The 15991-nt window shown below is 35.5% G+C and overlaps 1 pseudogene; it reads right to left on the bottom strand.

Annotated features, from left to right (window-relative positions):
* Positions 1–7158: 7158 nt before the first annotated feature.
* LOC128553731 (multiple epidermal growth factor-like domains protein 10) lies at positions 7159–8846 on the bottom strand (annotated as a pseudogene).
* Between the last annotated feature and the right edge of the window lie 7145 nt (positions 8847–15991).

Genomic DNA, 15991 nt, shown 5'->3' with positions numbered 1-15991 from the left:
CAGGTAATTGTTTGCTAATTATGTCAATGCCCCCCGGCGTGTATCACTCGATAAAAAAGGGACAATAAAGCAGTGTATTATAATCACTGAGGCAAAAAAGGGAAGTTTGGCTAAAATAAGAAATAAATGGTTGTAAAACGGGCAGGGTGCCTGGCGGGGCAACAGGGCGGAACGAATTTCGGAACGGGCGATGCGCCCTGCTGTAAATAGCTAGCTGGAGCACTGTAACATAACAGGTTAACCATAAAACCATAAAATTTAAAGTACCTATCACTTGTAGTAAGTGGGTTATCATATTTTTATGACCCAGCTTGAAACAACACTGACCGAATATTTCTTATCCCCAGGCAATATTGTAATACACAATGAAATTTAAAGGGTGATTAAACATTTGACACAATTGAATTATCTTATTTTTAGTGTAACTGTATGCAATTAAAATAAATTTAAGAAATAACGCAATGTTTAAACGAATACTTAAAAAAGGCACTGGCCTCCAGATCGTCCGACAAGAACAGAAAAAAATATATAATTGAGCCGTGCCATGAGAAAACCAACATAGTCTTAGTTTTCGACCAGCATGGATCGAGACCAACCTGCGCATCCGCGCAGTCTGCTCAGGATCCATGCTGTTCGCTAACAGTTTTTCTAATTCCAATAGGCTTTGAAAGCGAACAGCATGGCTCCTGACCAGACTGCACGGATGCGCAGGCTGGTTTCGATCCATGCTGGTCGCAAACCCACTATGTTGGTTTTCTCATGGTACGGCATTATATTTTTTTTTGATATATGGATATTAATGGTGTATAATTATGCTACGTATACTGACAGACTATAATGTTGCGGAAACACATGAGAATTAGATGTTTTAACTAATTTTTACGATAAAAATTGTATATTTAACGCGCATTAACACTAAACCCTCCTTGCGTTATAATTGGTAACGACAGTGGAAAACTTCTTTATTGCCGCTGCGGTCAGGGTTCGTTTCCCGGCGCGACCACATGTCAATTTTATTCGTCATAATTTTCACATCATTTAATAGATATAATTATCAGTATCCATGAATTGCAAGAGTCCATTTTTTATAACTTTTAATGCGTGCATTTTTTTTTATTCCAGGTTGACACAAGAGTTGTTTACTGGAATCAGAAAACGAGACGACATATTTATTTTCACGATAGAGAATATACTTATGTGTGAAGTTTCTACTAGTTTGATCAACAGATGCAGACAGACAGCCCGTGATGAGCCATTCGTTCTCAGTGACATTCGTAACAACAGATAAAAGCTTATACTTATTGAGATCAGGAAAACTGAATATTTCCATGTGGTTCATCATTTGTAACCTGCTTACATATCGTGTTCCAGTACAGAACCAACATGCGTCTTTTTAAAGTACATCTTCGGACATTAGGAGGGGTTGTGTACTGCTCTTTTTAGAAGACGGCAAATCGAAAAGCCTATAGCGGTAATCAGCATTCATGGGAATAACGAAAACATGTACAGACAATAGTAAAAGAAGTGATACTCAACTGATTTGTTGAGTCAACCGCGCAGAATTCAATGTGCGAATTGCTTGTTTTTCAATCAGAAATGAACATATAATAATATAAAGAAATGCTTGATGTTATTGATTACTCACATTTTAATTCTGCTTATTTCATTTGGACAAGAAATGAAAATGATTCATAACCGTTTGAAAAACTGATTTAAAAAGTATTTAAGTTGAATAAGATGTTAGTTTAATCTGAAATGTCTCCAATTAATAACAATATGATTTTTTTTCTCATACCCTGTCTTTGTCTTGCTTTTTTCTAACATACCGTATTCTGCTGTAGGTATCACGACATTCATTTTGTCATCTTTCAGTGTGTGCCCATATACAAAATCAGTTTACATAAAAGAAAATCGGGATTTGTATACTATACATGCATATACGGGAAAAGTCTGGTAAATGTATCTTTTAGAAATACTGGTCCGTGAATTCCCCGAATACGAAAACCAAATTCAGTCTAAATGTGACACAAATATGGAATCTGTATACTCTGCATATCTTGCATAAACGGGGAAAAACCTGGCCCGTATATCAAAAACTACAGGTTCGTATATGCATATACGGGACTAGTCCGTAGCCCGTATAATAAAAAATACAGTTTCGTATTTTCCCCGTATATGACACAAGTACGGGATCCGTATATTGCGTATACCATGCATATACGGGACTAGTCCGTAGCACGTATATCAAAAAGTACAGTTTCGTATATGCCCCGTATATGACAAAAGTACGGGATCCGTATACTTAGTATATCATGCGTATACGGAAAAAATCCGAAGCCCGTATATTAGAAAATACAAGTCCGTATATGCCCCGTATATTAGATGCAATCACAGTCCGTATATGACAAATATTACGGGATCCGTATACTACGTATATCATGCGTATACGGAAAAAATCCGAAGCCCGTATATTAGATAATACAAGTCCGTATATGCCCCGTATATTAGATGCAATCACAGTCCGTATATGACAAAAATACGGGATCCGTATACTACGTATATTTGGAATATACAGGCTCGTATTACGTGTTCCGTATATTCTAAAATACGGAAAGTATACGGGAAAAAAAGTCTCAAGACTCTTCGAATACATGAAAATGAAACTTATGTTAAAGCAGGACACGAATAAACACCTTTTCTAGGGATTTTTTAGGAAAGTTCGTATATTGCATATATACGGGAAATATACATTTATGTATATTCGGCGTATACGGGATCCCGTATATGCATGACAAATATACGGACTTCCCGTATACTAGATGTTCCGAATACGGGATCGTATATTAGGTCCGTATATTTGTAATATACATCCCGTATACGCCCGTATTTTCGAAATATACGGGACCGTACACTCCCGTATATTGACCCTTTTTTCGCAGTGTTGCATTTTCTCAACCAAAGCAAAGTCTAACATGTACACATTGTATTCTGGTTAAGCCTGATATGAGGGTGGTTGCTCATTTTATTACCTCTCATTCACAGACTCATTCAAACTGAGCTTTTAATTTGGTTTGCTTGGTTCTTTGCAGCTAAAGGATCTTTTACAGATTTTATTGTGTATCAAAAATACAAATGTTAGTCTGAATTTTAAAATGTAAGTATATTTTTCGATAGTTATGCGTTTGTACACTGCCTAATTTCAACTTTGAATACTCTGTGCTCAAAGCCTTTTTCAGTTGTTCCTAGATCAGACATATGTATGTTCATGACTATAATATAGCCAGATAACAAGCATCTCTCGAGTGCTCACACTATGACTGCAAATACTAAGGTTGGGTAAAAGTGCCAAACTCGTAATAACGTTTAAATACCCTACAGTAGTCCTGAGAATATAGCACATTAAACTAATGCGTAAAACGTTATTTCAATATGAAGACATTCGAATAAAATCCCACGTAACATGTCATATGTTTAGAAAAAGTTGTACAACTAACTATTACATACAGACGGCCACCCTGTAGTGACAAAGTGATTCTTGTACGATGTTTATTCTCAATAAAACAAAGCAGACAATTGCGTTTAAATTAAATTACAAATAGCTCGGAAACATTACTTTGAATACGATCGAATTGTTCACTTTCACAGTTTTCTTGTTATCTGTAATAAAATGTAGATACATCTTTATGATTGATAAGAAAGTAGTCTTATATGTCATTTTCAAATATGTATTCTAGCATAAAACTGCTGTTTTGTCGTTTTAGGAGTGTTTTAATTAAATAGGTACTTATGTGCATTACAGGGACAGTTTATGTTGTTAAAATAAAGTTTTGATGCGCATTTCATGGGCCCTATAAGGAATAAGTAAAACTAGTTTGAGAGGAAATGTAAGGTATGCATAACATTAGTTTCAGGATAGAATACCGTTATCACTTCGCTTCTGCTTTCCAACTAACAGATGTCCAGTTTGCAAAAACAACAAGAAGAAGACGAAGAATACAAAACAATAATGTCAACGTGTGGGCCATAACGTCAGTGCATTTCATTAATGACAAACGCTTGTCATGTTCCTTAGAAAGGCGTTGTATTGACAATGATAATGAAACATTTGTAAACTGGAAATCTGACTGCATAGATTTGTTAACACATATGCTGCAAAAAGTATGTAACAAGGGAATGAAAATAAATTCATAGAAAAATACCTTTCACATCTCACATACAATTTTCTAGAAACTTCTTTATACTAAAAAGTACGGTGTGTAGTGTTAACTGATTGGATGTAAATAATAGACGCTTCCACTATCTTCTCCCTCATTTCTACCCATTTGTAGTTGTACTTGCTCAAAGGAATTACATTTTATATCCCTGTAATTGATACAACTGTCTCGTACGCCATTATCTAAATGTGTTATATTTCTAGATCTATTTACAGAACTACCTGATACGTCACACTTATAACTAAGATGTTTTGTTTCTTGCTGTTTTGTCAATGTTGTGGGCCATGAATGTGCGACACCTCTGCCGTCAAGACTTTCTGTGTTTACACCAGAACTCGTACCTACTGCATGCTTATCAGTGTGAATAACGGCAGCTTTGTCATCTATCTCTAGATGATGGCGTTGGATTGATTTACTAGTTCCAATGTCTTGTAGTTCATAATATCTGCTAAAACGAGAGCTTGTAGTAGATTCTTCAATGTTTTCTATTGTAAGTTCAGACCGAATGTCCGTGTATGTATTGCTAATTGATCCCAGAGTGCTACCTATAAATCAAATGATAAATACATAGCACAGTTTGAGAATATCTTATTTTAAGGCAGAAAATGCTGGCATATCTTTTGTACATATTTTCACTACTTGCCAAAAAACATGCACTGAGTTAGTTTCTTACAAAAAATATTCTAGATATAATCCTTTAGACAAATGCTTATATGGATAAATCTTGAAAGAAAAAATCAAAATAAATGATTACGTTTCATCAACAAATAATTCCTTGAATTTAATCCAATACTCTCGCGTAAGTATGCGATTACTGCGACCTTATAATGACCTTCTAGTCAAGTGCTCTAGACCCAAACCTATGTACACATCTTCATCAAAATATACAGATTATAAACTACATTTAATTAAGAAATAATAATTTCCCAAACGTGGATTATCGTAGAATAACCCTTGTTTTGAGTTCTTATCCGTAAAAATAATTATATCACGAAGACTGTAGGCCTGAGTGAGATATTGTTTCGCATAAAAACGAAAAAACGCGGGTTATTCCACGCTAAATCACACTTGGGAACTTATTATTTCGATTCTAACACGACATACTAGTATCAACAGTGTTATAAAAATGGTAAGTACTTTTTACGACCGTGCTTCGCACCTGGATCGGATGACGTCATTGCACGCGAGTGGGTTATTGCAGAATAATCCGAGACAGATTTTGCTCTACATGTATATATGTAAGTTATTTGCTGGTCGTGTTAGAATTGAATATAATGTTTTCTTACCGCTGCTTTGCACAATTTCGTCGTAAATTTGGGTTGAGCTTTCTCTCGCAGAGGTGTCAAAATTATCATACCACCTGCGTCTTATAATTGCTCTGAAATGAATCATACCGCAACACATTAATTGACGCGGGATAAATTACGTAGATTTTTAAAATTAAACATTCCATTTCCAGTATGTCTTAAAACTTTAAAAAATGTACGAGATTTTAAATATTATTCCGTTTATTTATCTTATTTTATTTTCTACTAAACCAATTAAATATCTTTTTCATAGATCTATGTAAATTATGTTTGATAATGAAAAATCAAATACGTTCACTTATATATGTATAGACGAATGCCTGTCGGCTAAGCTTATCTTTTTAACCTGTAATTGAAAATAAAAAGACCGAAAGAAATAATGCATACTACATAACTACCAACACTTTCCGAATCGTAAAAGTTATTTTACATTTGTTGTGTAATACAGTAATACAGTCTGTCCGTTTATTTACAAAATATACTCACTTCCGTACGTAAACAATTATGACTGCACATGACAATGATGCTATAACTCCAAATAGGCAACCACCAACAGCATATACTACTGGATCAATACCCGAGTTTAAGACTGAAATTTACGAAAATTAAAACAATTATGTTTGTTTGTTGGGTTAAAAGTCACACAGACACAAGTATAGGTCATTTGGCGACATTCCAGCTTCGATGGTGGAGGAAGACCTCAGGTACCCCTCTGTGCATTATTACATCATGAGCGGGCACCTGGGTAGAACCACCGACATTCCGTAAAGCCAACTGGATGGCTTCCTCACATAAAGAATTCAACGCCCCGAGTTAGGCTCGAACCCATATAAGTGCAAATGATCCTATGAAAGATTATACCATGCCCGAAATGATTAGGTAAATGAGTGAGTGGTATATAAACATCCTTTTGGTTCTTTTGTTCTCAATGTTCGTGACATTTTAACAGTAACTTGATATTTTTCTGATAATTGTTAATAAACTAAGAAATATTTGCAGTAATATGCTAATTGCTATAAAGTTGTTAATATTTTGCTTCCACTCGGCCAATGCAGTGTTTTCTGGACCATTTTTAAAATTGAAATGGTTTATCAACTCGGCCGAAAGCGATACAACTTCTGATGGGTTCAGCTATTTCAACCAATATCAGAATCCGATCTTGGCAGAAAAAGTTAAAAGTTTCGTCAACACAAAATAGAAACCTTACTAATATTTGATGAATATTTGATGAAGTATACAGAAGAAAAATATTTAATGCGCTATAGCTACGGTTATTTGTGATCATCGCAAGATATTAGAACTATCGAAAGACAAAGGTATACACTGGCGTCGGTGAAAACCATTACATTTAGAATTGTAAATTGGATTTAGGAAGGACTGCGGATGACCGGAGGATTTAGAATTAATTCAGTTTCCCATTCAAGTAGCATTCTATCCTTTGTCACTGAAACAGGCACTTAGTTGTGCATTAGTGCCCGATTGTAACTTCACTGAACTTGATCTTGGCCTTAGGAAACAAGAATAACACTACGGTTAGTCAAATCGAGGTTTTCGTCTTTGGATGTAATCATAACAATAAATCAGCTCGTTTTGTATTTCCATGTATCATTAGAAAAATGTCTTTTAACAGTAAACTCTTTCGATTATAATCACTAAAAAGATATGAGAGAGGGGGAGAGGCTTGGTAAAAATAACAACGATTTTATAAATATAATATCATAAATACGATGTTTAAAGATAAAAGTCAAGAAAGAATAGATATAAACCTAAATTTCTTTTTTCAGTCATAGATACATTGCTGAATTCTTTACATCTTTCGTCACACATGTCACCTTGAAAACCGTCAGCGCAACCAAAGTTACAGTGCCCTAACACTTGGTCACAAGATCTGTTGATACACGTGTGGCTGCAGCTCTTTTCGCAGGTATCACCATACCAGCCATACAAACAACCATTACTACAATTACCGGAAAGCTGATTGCATGACCTGTTATGACACGTATTTGTGCAGATATTATCGCACTTGTAGCCATACCATCCCGGGATGCACCCGTTGCTACAAGCTCCCGTAAGCTGGTCACATGATGCTTTGATACATTTATCGTTGCATGTTTTCTCACAGTTGCCTCCATACCAACCCGCAATACAGCCTATATCGCAATATCCGGATACTTGATTACAAGAGCGATTCAAACATGTGTTACTGCAGGTTTCATTACATGTATCATGAAACCATCCGGGGACACAGCCGTAAAACATTTTCCTGATAGTTTTTCACACCTGTTTGATTTACCTGATGTAAAGCAATATTTGCATTGTCTGTCACAGCGTTCACCAAAGTATCCATTCTCGCACTCATTTTTGCATTCACCAGTGTATGTGTTACATGTAACCAAACCTTTATTATCTCTCAGGCAGTATCCACATTTGTTATTACAATGACTACCATACATTCCATTGTTACATTGTAAACAGCCTCCAGTTAATTGTAGACATTTGAAGCAACTTTCCTTGGTAACACATAGATTTGGTCTGTAGGGGGGAATATCGCGCAGTAAACTACACCCTCCCAAACAAGTTTTGTTCAGAATGCACTGATCTGCGCAGCTGGAACTGCACACATAAGAACCAATATCTGCGAAATTTAACTGTGTGAATATGCACGTAAGGCACGTGTCTTGTGAGGAGCATTCCCTACAGTTTAGCGGACAAGGTTGCCTACAAATAATTTCAAACTCTGCAGTACATTTGGAACAAAGCAAAAACCTCGAATGACAAAGACAAAGAAAGAAACACAACTGTAATACTAATGACTGGTTAATGAACACGTTGATCATTTTAATTGAATATGTTCTTTACAGCACTGCCTTACGTGTTGACACTGTCTGCACTTCTGTCTCTAACTATCCTGGAAAATAAAAATTAGTTATATGAAAAAGTCAAGTAAGTTGAATGATTTATTTTATCATATAGCTACTTTTAAATTGTATATTTTAGACAAACAGTTTCTAAGTCAGCTGTAAATAACTATTTTGGATAATATGTGACAAACTATATGTTATAATCATGTTAGAATAAAAAGTATTGGACAATGTTTTATCTTCCATCTAGACTGACCGTGAGTTATAAATCACTGTAAAACACATGTTACTCTAGTTAAAACATTACTTACTTATTTACCGTCTTTTTTCCTGAAACAGAAAGACCTAATTGCAGGTGTCACATAAAGCACTGTATCACACCATTCCTTATACATTTGTTTACATAAACATGCAAATAAATGCATCCTTTCCTTAAAGTATTACATTGTGTAGTAATGTCGATCAAACTCATGAAATAATTGTATTAATTTCCCTGTTAAATGACACAATTAACTTCAACACGTTTGTGAGTAATTTAATGTGACTCAGTCTACCGAGACAACCGTTCCAGCCTCAATATCAAAATTAATCAACGTTATCATCAGCGAACAAATATACTGAACAGCAAAAGAAACTATCCAGATGTGTAACTGGGATTTTGTTTAATAAAAAACTTAAAATCATAAATTTGACTTGTTTTCTTCATACCACATTGCACTTGAAGAACATCACATGGTAAATTTAAAAAAACAATCAACCATGAAGTCAGTAGTACCACAGTAGCCGTTTTGCACGAAATTCACGTGCGCGTGTAATTAACGATATTCATTGTGTAATTTTATTGTCATTTGAATCATTGATGATTGACTGTCTAGAAAAACAGAATAAAGCTAAAAAATATGCTGGTTGTATGGCACGACTGAATCAAAATCAGCACGAGCGCGCAATTGGGATGTTTCAATGCAACTGCCGCGCAGAAGATATAGCCAGAACTTCGTGTAAACTGACTGTGCTGACTTCACGGACGACTGATCTTTTGTTTAAATTCAACACGTGAAGTTCTTCAAGTGTAATGTGGTATAAAATAAGTCAAATTTATTAATTTATGTTTTTTATTGAAATACCCCAGTTATTCTTCTGGATAGTTTCTTTTGCTGTCCAGTATATTAATCACATACAGAAAGAAGTACGCTACGGTTTTATCATACGTGACTCATTCTATATTTTATGTGCATTTCGGCCTGTTAATTTGGATTAGTAAATTAGAAAATAGAACTGCATTCCAACCAATTTATTTTAGTTTCTAAACATTTTTAGCATCATATTTTACACACTTCAAGAATTCTCAAATTATTTAGCCAGCTATGCTAGTTTGAATGTCAAAGGGGCAAAAATCTCTTACATTTCCATATAGAATGACTGATGTATTGTAAATCAGACTTCCTATTAACGGTTTACTGACGACTGTATTTATTTCTTTTTCGTTCTCTAAATTCCGTGGCTTTATAGGGCCTTTTCTTTTCTTTTTCCCTTTTTTGTTTATAATAATACACAGGAATATTTGTACAGATTTGTACCAAGACAATTGTTTTTACAACAATTCACTAGCAAAAATCCATGTAAATAAGCAAATTTTTCATTCATTTCATCTTTAGATTTTGAAATCCACGAAAATAAAATGATTTTACAATATGTTTGTATTTTATCTAATTGTTCAACAATATAAAAGTAATTGATTCAAATATAAGTGCTACCATTTTCATGTAGGGAGCTGATAGATGCGAAGTCCGAAAAATAAACAATGAAGCATTTAAATTCACCATGTACGAGCAACAAAATATATTTAAACAGTAAGTAAATATATGTATTTCACTTAAAGCCCTGCTTTACGGCTATTCAAATTCTTTTCTGTGTATGCAACCCATGATTACAAAAGGTAACATTTAACGGCCACGTGCCACTTTAGCTCGCAAAACCACGGGTACTTGATATAGAATTTTATATAAGACAGGCGTCACTGTTCATAGTCAGAATTTTCATGCTTTTTCAGCAAAGGCAGGTCGGGAGCAGGGCTTTAATTCTTTAAATTTATAGTTTATACTAATTTATTTAAGGTCGATTGTGAAGCAAGTTCTACAACTTACATAAGTCACTCTCGACACCTCATTCCTGTAGGAATTCATCGCCACGAGGGTATGAGAGAAGAGGCCAGAGTAGTGTAAAATAGAGTGTTCAAGGGATACGGTAAGGGCATACGTTACCACGTGACTGGCCACGTGACAGGACCACGTGACATAACCACGTAATCACGTAGTACGTAGGTAAAAGAATACGGCAAACACGTGTCAATAGGTAAGGGATTATGGTACACACGTGTCATAGGGTACAGGAAGACGTTCCCCTAAACCTTAAGGTACAGGCATTCGTATACAAGCATATTATACATATTAAAGTCGCTGTTATCGCCAAGAACGTCATTTCCTGTTAGATTAGTTCGCTACAGTGGATTTATTCATACAATCCAACGAAAGAGACGTTTTGCCTCCTAAGTTATATAAAAGAATGTACGATGACTTTGAGAGGAAGCCTTGAATTTCTTTAAAACATATACTTGATTTTGAGTTGTACAAGCTCATATTGTTCTCTGTTTTGTCTAAAGATTTCTATTTTGCCATGAGCAGCGATTAGAAAATAAGAAATTGGTTAGATACTCTAGAGATATTTGAAAAGTTTAGATCTTTCATAACTGAAATTGAGGGAAGCAGGAATCAGCGAAACCTGTCCTTAACACGTGTCAAACCACACGTCACACTTCACTTAGGGGTCAAATGCGCGTTTTCCACATACAGCATAAGGGCAACAGTTACTATCGTCTATGTCACAGTTCCATGCCCTAAACACGCCCTCCCATTGTGCCTTCCTTGTTTTTGTGAATCAAAAACCCGCATAAAAGTGTCGGGTCATACGCCGGGAGTGCGTGGGAATTATAAAATATCTTATACAATTCAATACAAGGTCGTTGAATTATACGGGCTACTATAACCAATCAGATTTTTTTTACGAGGCGAGTCTATATTTTGATAAAAAAGGGGGAGAGGGTGTCAACATTTTTCTTTTAAATATTCAAACCTTATTGAAGCTAGTTTTATGTGTCAAGTAAAGAACTGCTTTCCTTTTCGTCTAATGTCAAATTGAGAAGCAGATTACATATATTTTTACTTCTTGACAGTTTTAACATCCATTTTTCGCTCTGTATGTAAATCAATTTATGTACGACACAGTTTATTCAAAAGCGAGTATCTTGTTTACACACCCGTGATCAAAGATGTTATCTTAGTCAGTAGGGTATTAAACATCAGTAAACAGACTCAGTTGCTACCTCAACATATATTTCTCTCCATTTCTATTCAGGGTATTTCTATCAAAGTTATATATATATATATATATATATATATATATATATAAAGTGTCACTTTCACAAATACTAGTACATTCCTATCATATATTTTTACACCTACACGTCAGCGTTTGTTTACTCAGTTATCATACTGTAACATGACCTTTACACTCTTTTTTCATTGACAAATTTAGAGTTTAAAATTCAGTGAAACAAAGTATGATTAAACTGCGGTAGAAAAAAACAACCTCAAGTCAACTGGAAAGAAATCATATGACACAGCAAAACGGCCTGAACATTTTAATTGATAAACTATCGTGAAATATAATTATTTTCCATAAAACTAAGCGTCGGTAGGTTACATCGTCGATGAATGGAATAAAAGAATGAGAAAATCAGGGAGACGTTATTATTTCAGAAAGTGTTATTTGCGAACCCCAAACACAGATCTAGCTCATGAGGATACTTAACTTTCATTTCTCATTTCTTATTTTAATACGCGCGAACCTCACTTCACAAAAAGGCCCGTCTACATAGTACAAGAAAATCTTGTAGGGCCCATAAATCACTAAATAATGTATATCTTGTACAAGCCATTAGTGCTTTACAATATTTCTTGAACTTGGAACATACATTAATTATAAATGGAGGGAAATCATGACAGGTAAATAAAAAAGATGGTCGAAATAATACAAAGTGTTTATAAAGATCAAATATTTGGACATTTAAAAATGAATCATCAGTGAAAACATTGATTGAGAAAAGCTCTAGTTGAAGTTATACATATCCAGTTGAAGAACAAAGTTACTTAAAAGATATTATTTCAGGAAATATGATAAAACAGTCATATTTTGTTAATATGTGACCTTTTGAGAAACATCATTGATAATGTGAAAATACTTTTTGAGAACACCGAACTTGCTCTTCCACTGGAGTACTTATATTAATTGATATAATTTTATTATTGAATTATATAAACTTGGATTTTGAGCATGTCATTCAATCAAAATATATTTTTTCCTGCTGTCCACACTGCCATGTTTATTTCTTAAATTATCAAAGCCCAGCATACAATGATGGTTTTATTAAATCTCAATACATATTTAATGAAAAAGTGTAAACAAAATACCATACTGGGCAGGTGCTCTTCATCAAAAACCCTTTATCAGAGCATTTGACAGCACTACCATCCAAGAAAAATAGGGTGAGTTCTAAACGCTACAAGATCTTGTAGACGAAAATTATTTGGAAACTGCCACTCAAAAAGACACAAATGGGGGACACAATGTACTGTCTACACTATACAAGTTGCTGTGATTTATGTCTTGTGCAAGTTTTCTTGAATAGTGTAGACAAGCCAAAATTAAATCTCGTTACATGAGTGGACTATAAACTCTCCGGCGAGATATACTACTAGCATATCTCCCATTTTTGATATCCTTTGCCAGAACATAGCGGAGGACTCGAAAAGTCACATTTATCTATCACTTTATCGCACTTATTGGTCATGTGTGCACTTATATTGTTGGTCACACGGACCGCATTTTATCATAGAGGAGGTGAGAGGAGTTTAGAGGAGTGGCAAAAGAGTATGGATGAGTTGAAAATGAGTATAGAGGAGTACAAATAGGTGGATGAGGAGTTCGAAGAAGGAGTAGCTGTTGCGTTAAGACCCATATATATCGTTGTAAACCATTGTTTAACGATTGCAGGGGCTCATTCGAAAATCATTTACGGTGAAACAGATGTCGAAGACCTTTCGGTACCACATTTGCGGCTAGATATTGAATGGCTATTCCGGAGTCTTTTTTCGTTAACCTCCAGGAAATGTGCTGATATGAAACACTAGACCCACTCTGTGAAAGTAATGTGAGGGTTATTTTGGGAGATCTGCAAACACTGTTGCTCATAACAGATTTTCTCCATGTTATAGCGTTTCGGTGGGTGCATAAAACACGGATAAGACTATATGATTAGTGCAAAATAAAGCTCAGATGAAACGCTAACATCGCGACATGTCGATTGTTTTTGCAGCATAACTTTGATTTTGCACCGCTTCAGTTAATGAATTTTGCTGGGCATGCAGCAGGAGTGAAGGATCGCTCGAATATTGAGGGAGGTGTAAAATCACGAAATACTGCGGTATACTGTGTCAAGTTGCGGACTGGGCTTGTATTCATAAGTCGATGTGTATTTTACCTCTCTCCAAATAAAAAACTAGCCTTTAAATATAGAAAATCGGAACTTTTTTTTTAAGGTCAGTGAGTGATTTCATATCAAGTAGTAAACACCTTAGTTTAAAAAATAAAAAGGATTTATTCGATAAACCGGAAAATGCAAAGCGGAGGGAGTGTTTAAACGAAGAGTATCTCAAGTAATGCACCGAATTGTATGTAAGGATTGCTCTTCCAGCAGAGCAGATGGCAGCCATATTTAACGCTATGCTTATACGTCAGTCGAAAACTAATCGATCAGCGATCTGGATTTCGAGCGAATGAAAGACACCTCTGATAAAAGAAAGCGCAAAATTTCCAGCGTGAAGTTAGACGGTAGTATCGACAAGAGTTGTGTGTGTGTGTGTGTGTGTGTGTGTGTGTGTGTGTGTGTGTATGTGTGTGTGTGCGTGCGTGCGTGCGCGCGCGCGTGTGTGTGTGTGTGTGTGTGCGAGTGTTGTTCGTGTGTGCCTTTAGGGAGGCTGCGTTTTTGGAACGTGGCTTTCCCTGTTGGATATTCTTCCTTGTTTTTTTTGTACGAAACCAAAGCAGGGAACGCTTTATACAGGGAAAAGGCCAAAGAAGCAGAATACGATAGAAACTGAAAACATCACTACAACTGGACAATTATTTAACTGATTGCCTACCTGATTCCTCCTCATTACGCTTTTGGACGTTAAATGCGATATTTGAGTGCGATATTTGCTTCAAAGCGTTTGGAATACGGGATAATAGGTTACGACATAAAAAGTAAATGCATTTGAACGCCGACTCGGGAGATGACGCAATGTCGGACACGAAACTGAATCCAATTTCAGCGAGGATTCCACCTAAAGAAAATAGCCATTGTGAAAATATTTTGTACATAATTTCCAAGTATGGCATACGACGGATTATTACCTCAAAACATATGAATGTTGTGCTCATACGTTTCAGGATTGTAGGACGTTTTTAAACCATTTAAAACACAATGTAGGAACAGAACTGAGACACTAAAGAAGGCATTACAAACATTAATCAAAGCACTGAAAGGACTGACAGCCAGTGCTTATTGAGCGATATTTCAACCGATACACCTAAAAAAATCAACATTTCATTGTACATAAACCGGTCATAATTTGAACAATGTTGGTAGAGGTCCACTACACAATGCTACATGCAAAATATCTAAGCCCTGTGCATTGTGGTTCAAGACAAGAAGATTTTTAAAGGATTTCTCTATACAACTCTATATAAAACTGAGTTTGCACCAGGGCGGGGCCAATTTCAACACTACTCTAAACCCTAAACCTAAACCCAAAACGTAACTCTAACCCTTATCCTAGAGCGGAGTGATTACGAATATTTCGAATGTGAATATAAAGTTCATAATTATTCTACAATCCGTTGCTGCTTGTTTTTGTTTTTGTTGTTTTAAACAGTAGTCCTCAGTGGCTCATACACTCGCACAATACCAAGATTATAAAAAATATGGGACTATGTTACACGTCAAGAATATTTGTGTGATGCGGTCACATAGAAATAGAAGGAAAACTCAAACGACGCGAGGTTGAAACTTGGTAGTTGATTTAGAGCTATAGCCAGTTGCTAAAGAACTGGCTAAAGAGTAAATTTGAAAGGGGGTTGTAAAGTTGTCGAAAGAGCTAGTTAATTGGTCTTTCAAGTTCTGCCACTTTAGGGCGATCGCAGAGTAACAACTGCACAAAGTTACACTTCTGACATGGAACAGTCGCGAGTATTTCGAGAATTAAACTTTCTGAGAGCCTTGAGTAACGCTGAACCTGGTATAAGGCGACAATTAATACAGTCAATAACTTTAAGACAAATACAAGCTGCTTCTGAAATTTTCAAAAGACTAAGCCAACTTTCTAACGCTATATTACAGTGAGACTTTCCTACGTTCGAGAATGAGACATCTCATCAAAACACTAGCTGCGAGTCAAGTCACCGTCGGAGAAAAAAGCATTTGTTATTACGATGTCATTCACTGTTACCTAGA

Source organism: Mercenaria mercenaria, unplaced genomic scaffold, assembly GCF_021730395.1.
Source record: "Mercenaria mercenaria strain notata unplaced genomic scaffold, MADL_Memer_1 contig_4256, whole genome shotgun sequence".
NCBI classification, from domain to species: Eukaryota; Metazoa; Mollusca; class Bivalvia; order Venerida; family Veneridae; genus Mercenaria; species Mercenaria mercenaria.
Note: the sequence above shows the minus strand (reverse complement) of the source record. Positions and strands in the feature narration are given on the sequence as shown.